The sequence below is a fragment of the Cryptomeria japonica genome, chromosome 5 (assembly GCF_030272615.1).
Source record: "Cryptomeria japonica chromosome 5, Sugi_1.0, whole genome shotgun sequence".
Lineage (NCBI taxonomy): Eukaryota > Viridiplantae > Streptophyta > Pinopsida > Cupressales > Cupressaceae > Cryptomeria > Cryptomeria japonica.
The window spans coordinates 797404374-797412925 of NC_081409.1; positions in this window are offsets into that span (position 1 = coordinate 797404374).

An 8552-nucleotide genomic window follows, 5' to 3' on the forward strand; every position below is an offset into this window, starting at 1 on the left:
CATTTACCTTCCAACTCATGTGGAAGGATTCTCTTAGATGCAAAACATTGATTTAAATCAATAATGTCTTAATATTTCACCCAAAACATTAATAATTAAATAATGGATAAAGAAAATTGTGCGATACAATTGTAATACAAATGCATCATAATGTATACATGCATGCAAGAAATGTCATGACACAATGCAATAACATTTGAAGCACAATGGTCACACAAAAAGTATAACTACATAAGAGCAACTCTTAATACAATAACACAATGACCTCAACATGGTGATCATACAAGAAGGTATAGTATAACTACATAAGCACAACTCTTAATACAATAACACAATGACCTCAACATGGTGATCATACAAGAAGGTATAGTTTCCCCTAATCGTGATGAAACAAGCATGATCATTAACCCTATCTCTCAAGAATCGATAAGAAATAGATGAGAAAAACCTGCATTTCCTTAACGAGAGAAGCTTTGTCATTTTTCAATCCTCAAATGTACAAAAAATCAAAATAAGTCCACACATCCAAAAAATGGTGATAATGAAATTCAAATTACAATGAGTGTCTATAGGGAGCTTGAACAGTAAGGAGGATCACTATTTTAATGTAATCTTACAAGATATTGTTTGTTTCCTCTCAAGGCATGAATTATAGTATAAAATGGGAAAAAACTAACAAAGGACATAAAGAATCATCAAACCTAGTAGGTAGGCATTCAAGGTGGACCCTTAGCACCAACTTTCCCTTAAAAATTTTTCTAACTAGTTATCATAGGATCACTTCAATTTATCAAGCATGCCCATATCACCAATTTGTAACCATCCACGTGATTTACAACTATCTCATGATTACTCTTTGTAGAGCAACTTATTCTAGATTTCTAGGGTACCATGTTATGGAAAACAAAACCCCCGCATAATTTATTTATTTTATTTTGAAGGTAAAGGGATCCCCCAAAAGCCCACTTGTCAAAATAATGTTGTAGACACATAAAAATGTCTCATTAATTCTACACTAATTATTCGTCTATTTAATTAAGCAATTCTTTAATTATTTGATTAAACTAACTATTTCTTCTAATCATCACCCTTCAACACTTCTAATTATTCTATTTCTATTCTCAAATCATTTTAATTAGTTAACCATATCTCAATTATTAATTAAATATCAATTATTTAATTAATTACAACCTTATTCCTTAGTTAAATAATCTTTATTATTCTAAATAATTCAATCTCCTAAGTTTAAATAATTTCATTTAAATTATTTAAATTAATTAATTAAATTCCTCCAATTCTCCAAATTATAATTCGACTTAATTCCATCTAATTTCATTTCTCTCAAATTCATATTTCCCCAAATTCGAATTTCAATTAATTTCACATTTTCTCCAAATCTAAATGTCAATTAATTTCATGTGCATTTCAACATTCGAATGACCAAATTCAAATCCAAATTGAAAATGAAAATCAAATTCAATTTCAAATTCCTACAACACATGATAAAATCAGAACTGATTGATCAAATCAGTTGTCTAATCAGTTAACTCATCAATCATCTTTTTTAACTCAAAATTAATTCAGTTTTCTAATCAATCTATCCAGTCTACCGATCAATCAATGGAGTTCACTCTTCAATCAATCCAGCTGACTACTCAATCAAATGAGTTAACAAATCAATCAACTAAGTTCACTAATCAATCTAAATCAATTATCTATCAATCAACCTTTGAGTTCTATTTCTCACCCCCTTTGTGTTGAAAATCTATAAATTCAACCTCTTTTCTCAATTCAATCTAGAATCACAGTCTTCAAAATTGTTGTCCATCTTATGCAATAAATCATGTGCAATACCTGAGAGCCACCTACATCAACAATAATGGAGAAGAGCAATGGAAGCCTTGCTATGTCAATTGAGGGAGTCTTAGATAGATTGTTTCAATTCAATTGATGATTGCATTATTTCATTGTTATTTAGGAGTAATAATTGGATTTAGAGTTGTGATTCACTCTTTGATAATCTGATTTATGCAATTTATGCCTATTTCTACCTGAGTACATTTGGTGAACCTGACGTGAAACACTCTGACCTTTAATTTTTGTTTTGACATGTTTTACATATCTGTACGTGCACAGGAAATTGGACATCACAATTGAATATGTAGAAATTCGCAATTGTTGATATCATATCGCAATTGCCCTGACATCATATCACAATTGATTAGACAACATATCGCATTTCTCTTAAAGATTGCTAATTAAGAAATTTTTGTGTCATTTTTGCATGATTCTGTCTTGTGCATCTAACCCTGAAATTTTGTCAAATTCTGGAAAATTTGATTTCTGCCTATCTAATCCAATGGTAGGAAAGGTGACATTCCAAATTTCAGGTGCAAGAAAGGTAAAGCAGAATAGGAGACAACAAAAGGCTAAAAGGGAGCTCCATGAGATCGAAGAAAAAGACAAGATCACTGAGTATCCTAGAACCATCCATCGCTTTTTAACCAAATACAAATTCTTTAATGAAATTGATGTGTTGGCTCGCGTAGTGTGGAACAATATCATTGCAAAATAACTCTTCTATCTTTTGTCTTTTTCTTCTATTTTTCTGTTAAAAGTTTGAAAAAAAAAAAGTCGCAATTGATCAATCATCATGTCACAATTGCTTACACAATAATTCACAATTGATGGTTTATTATTTCGCATTTGATTAGTAGTATAGTCACATTTGATAGATTCAATTTTTTTATTTTCTGTTTTGTTGCAGTTCTAGTTTTTACCAAGATATCTTTTTGTCAGTGAAAAGACAGAACTCTGTAACTTGAAAATTAGGCTGGATAGCCCACCGTGTGTTGACTAACATTATTATTTTTCTATAGGGGTAGCCAAGAAATACTTCTTTTTGGTGCTTTAATAAAAGAACAAAACAAATTTCATCATTGCTATGCTAGTTAAAATGAACACCATGTCTGTGTGGAGCAATATCTCCGCTTAGAATAGAAAATCATTGCAATGAAGAGATAAAAGAAAAAAAAAATTGTGTCTTCGAGGAGATAGGTATTATGCTCTCCCTTTCAATGGGTGATCAAAAAACCAATCTTCTTTCATGTTTTCCTTTATTTTTTGCAATTAAATCTTTTAGAAAGCCCACCCTCCCGAGTTGCCCTTAGGGCGCCATTAAGGTCGGTGAGAGGGGAATGACCTAAGTGGCCAACGGCTAAAGCCAAGTAATCCAAGCTACTATAATCAAATGTGTATGTGATGAAAATCATGTGTGACAAGTGTTACATGCTATCATAATGGTGTTATGCCTCCCTTAGTGCCTATACAGTGCGTTAAAATATGTAGAGTGTAACCTCTATAGACTGGGAGACCTCCCTCAATGGAGTGTAAAACGCAGCTGATTGTGACCACTCAAACGGAACCTTGTCTAAACACCATAGAAATTAGAATCCAAGCTGAGTCAGTAACCAGACACTTGTTTTATCACAATGCAAGGGTGTGTTAATGCATTAGTATCTTATGCAAGATAAGACTCTCCTAAACCTTTACTCTGTTATTAGTTTACTCATTCATGCTTTATGTTTATCAGATTATAACATTGATCATAATTATGATATTGATATTGGATAATAATGAATTAGATTGACGATCTACTTAACTATGTTAAGCGTCAATCTAAATGCTATCGAGCTATTAACCCGATAGCATATAATGCTAACTACTATTGTTATTGTTTACTTTACATATATGCATTGATACCGATTCATTATCAGGCATGATTTATATCTGTAACAATTAACAATGATACCGATTAAACTATCGGTTATATTCTATAAGCAATGATACCAATTAACTATCAGTTATACCGATTAACTATCGGTTATGTTCTATAAGCAATAATACTGATTAACTATCAATTATGACAAAGCAATGATATCGATTCACTAGCGTGTATCTTTGTATCACTGAATGGTTATGAATCAGTTTATGTTAGTAAGGGTCACGACCAAGTGCCATCTTCGTCGGACATGTCTAAAGGACGTCTGATCAAGGTGCCACTTGATCGTGGCCTTCCTACTACTTATACACCATGCAAATCAAAGGAGATGACATTGAAATCGATACATGTTCATCCTCCTTATCTGTAGCAAAAGAAAGATAGTCATATTAGTATCATAGTCATAATATCAAAATTAAAATATATCACCCTGCATATAACTTGTTATTAAATTGGAAATTACAATACATTTACATGGTATCAGAGCCAAGTTGATCGAACTTGAGGCTATTTAATTTCGTGAAACAAATTTAAGAACAAGTTTATATACTACATCACATTTCTTCAAATGGTCAGTGCTATCAGATTCAAAGACAGACTCGGAGGTGGTGATGATTTTTCGGCCTGGAAATTTAGAATTTAGATGATCTTAAAAGAGAACAAAGTGGACTCGTTTGTTCAAACTAAAAATGATCAACCCGAAAATGAACCTGACAAAACAGCATGGATTGAGGGAAATGAAAAGGTGATTAAAATTATAGTTGATGGGGTGAGAAACAACATGATGCCCATCATAAGAAAACATCAGACAGCCTACAAAATGTTCAAAACTCTTGAAAGCACATTTGAGATATCAAATGCAAGTCGAACTCTAGCATTAAAACGAGAAATAAATCATATCACCATGAACAAAGGGGAGACAATCAACACCTACTTTATGCGGATATCAATTCTAAAAGACGAACTTGCCACTCTAGACTACGAGATCCAAAGCAAATAATTAACACTCATTGCTTTAGATGGGTTACCTAGTGGATGGAGCACATTTGTCCAAGGCATCAGTGCAAGGTCCAAATATCCTAAGTTTGAAAGACTAAGGGATGAATGTCTCCAAGAAGAATCAAAATTGAACAAAATGGGAATGAAACACAAGAATATAGATGAAGACCTACAAGTTCTAAACACCAACTCCACCAAGCAAAATAAGAAAATGCAATTTAGAAAGAGAAAAGGTCGTCAAGGCAAGAATACTTCAAAGAAGGACTTATCTCACATTCAATATTACAGATGTGATTAGTTCAGACACTTCATTGCAAAATGCCCAGAAAGAACCAAGAAACATGCTACATTTGTCAAAGCGGGAAAGACTAAAGGGGAAGATGACTCCAGGAAATACATATTCTACTCAGCACTCACAAGTCAAGCTTCTAACAAAATCAACTCATGGGTAATTGACAGTGGTTCATCCAGGCACATCACTGGATTTAGAGAAGTACTTGATTCCATGACAGAGGAAAGTGATGAGGACGTAACCATCGGAGATGACTCCACATATCTAGTCAGAGGAATAGGAACCTGCACCATCAAATTGAAGACAGGCATAGCTTTGCGGCTTGAAGGAGTACTATATGTTCCCGACATCAAAAGAAATTTAGTATCTATATTGGCACTAGAAGATAATGGATACAAAGTAACATTCATGGACAATAGAGTATTGGCTTGGCCAAGGAACTCCTCCATCAAGAAGGCAAACACCATTGGACAAAGACGAGGCTATTTGTATGAGCTGTGCACAGAACCCAATCTAGCTCTAATCCATGAAGCCACTAATGCAAATGAAGTTTGGCATAGAAGATTAGGCCATCTGAATTTTAGGGCTTTATCTTCAATGGGAAACCTTGTCACAGGTCTACCCAAGTTAAAGCAAGATCATTCAGGGGAATGCAAAGGATGTGCTCTAGGTAAGAATACCAAAGGTGCATTCCAAAATAGTACTAGGAAAACTAGCAAAATTCTAGAATTAATTCATTCTGATGTATGCAGACCTATGTTTGTATCCTCCCTAGGGGGATTCTTGTATTATGTAATATTTATTGATGACTACTCTAGGAAGATCTGGATCTACTTTTTGAAAAGTAAAGAATGAGAAGAGATCCTCTCTAGGTTTAAAGAATTTAAAACACTAACTAAAAACCACTCACGAAACAAAGTTAAAACCCTAAGAACTGACAATGGGGGAGAATACACATCAAATTCATTTAAAGAATTTTGTAGAGATAATGGGATTAAGAGGGAGCTTACTATACCTTATAACCCTCAACAAAATGGGGGTAGCAGAAAGAATAAATAGGACTAAAGTTGAAGCTGCCAAGGCCATGATCCTAGATCAAAACCTTAATACAAATCTCTGGGCTGAAGCATCCAGCACCGCTATATAAATATAGAACAGGTGCCCTCACTCCCAGCTTGAGGAAAAAACTCTTGAGGAAGTATTCACTAAGATTAAGCGTGATATTAGTCACCTTAGGATATTTGGATGTCTTGTCTATATCCATATACCTAAAGAAAAGAGACTAAAACTAGAGCCTTCTAGAAAAAGAGGATTGCTTGTAGGATATAGTGAAACCTCCAAAGCCTATAGAATCTATGTACCTGGTCAAAGAAATATTGAACTAAGTAGGGATGTAATATTTGAAGAAGGCCTAGCTTTCAAAAGAGCTCAGAACTTCATAGAACCTAAAATCTATATACCTACCCCTAACTTAGATGAAAATCCTGCTCCTGAGTTTTAGAGGGAGAATCTAGATGAGACTGAAAATGAAAATGAAAACTCACCTAGACATCTCAAGAAAAGACCTCTATGGGCCACCAAAACAGTAGAAGAAGCTCAGATTTTTGTTGCTCCTTCTAGAACCTTCAGAGAAAGCAAAAGACCTAACAAATTTACCAGCTATGTTTCTCTCATGAATGATCTATCTAAAAATGAACTTGACAATGTGACAGAAGCCCTTAAACATCAAGTATGGAAGGATGCTATGTCTGAAAAATATCGATCCATAATGAAAAATGATGTATGGGAAATTGTTCCTAGGCCAACTAAGAAGTCTGTTGTTTCTTCTAAATGGCTTTTTAAAATCAAACATGCAGCAGATGGCAGTATTGAGAAATATAAGGCAAGATTTGTAGCTAGAGGATTTTCTCAAAAGGAAGGAATAGACTATGAAGAAACATTTCCTCCCGTAGCCAGATATACCTCAGTAAGGACAGTACTAGCCATTGCACCAGCAAAGGGATGGAAGGTACATCAAATGGATGTAAAGACAACCTTTCTTAATGGAGAAATATCTGAAGAAGTATACCTAGAGCAACCTTAAGGGTTTGAGATCCATCATGCAGAATCTCATGTGTGCAAACTCAAGAAAGCTCTATATGGGCTCAAACAGGCTCCCAGGGTCTGGTATGAAAGAATTGACACATATCTATCAAAACTAGGCTTCTCTAGAAATGATGCAGATCCTAATCTCTACTACAAACAGAATAAAGGTGATATGCTAATAATAATTTTATATGTTGATGACTTATTAATCTCTGAAGAAGATCACCTTATAGATTCATGCAAGAAAGAACTATCCAAAGAATTTGATATGAAGGACTTGGGATTCCTTCATTATTTTCTAGGGTTGGAAGTATGGCAGAATCCTGACAACATTGTTCTAAACCAAGGCAAGTATACATTAGACATCCTAAAGAGATTTGGAATGCTCAACTACAGACTTATGACCACTCCAATGGAAACCAATCTCCATAAACTTAAAGAAGCAGCAGTAGAATCACCTTCTACTGACCCCACTCTATACAGGCAAATGATTGGGTCTCTTATGTATCTAGTAAATACAAGACTAGATATATGCTATGTAGTAAATGCTTTGAGTCAGTTTATGTGTGAACCAAAGGAGATACACCTGGTAGCAGTAAAACACATTATGAGATATTTACAAGGCACCTTAAACCTTGGTCTCAAGTATGAGAAAATTGATATTAATCTGCACGGATTCACAGATTCAAATTGGGCTGGAAGTGTGACTGATCGGAAAAGCACCTCTGGGTGCTGCTTCAATTTAGGATCAACCATGATATCTAGGATCAGCAGAAAGCAGTCTTCTATGGTGCAAAGTTCCACCGAGGCCGAATACATTGCAGCCTCCATGGCTGCTCGAGAAGCAGTATGACTTAGGAAGTTGCTTGTGGGATTGTTTGGTAATCCGATGAAACCTACTATCATCCATTGCGACAATCAGAGTTGCATAAAACTTTCAGTGAATCCAGTATTCCATGATAGATCCAAACATATTGAGATCCCATACCATTATGTGTGAGACATGGTAGACAAAAATGTGATCAAATTATAATATGTTAGTATGGGAGATCAGACTGCAGATATTCTGACCAAACCTCTTTCTAGAGTAAAGGTTGATCACTTTAGAAAGGGTTTAGGTATGATAGAAAGGTAATATACTTTGTAAATAAATATGTTGAAAATGTAAACTTCTTTTGTCATGTTGAGACATTCTGGTTTTATGCCCCTTGTATTCATATCTAAGAGGTGACGATCTCTTAGATCATGAACACTTGTATGTAGATATCATAAGGTGATGATCTTATGATTCTCAAACCAGTTATCATGTTGGATCTCTGGTATGTCATGGATGTTCCATGATGATGTTGTGATAAAACATTTGAATGTTTGTGCACATATCACAATATGGATAAG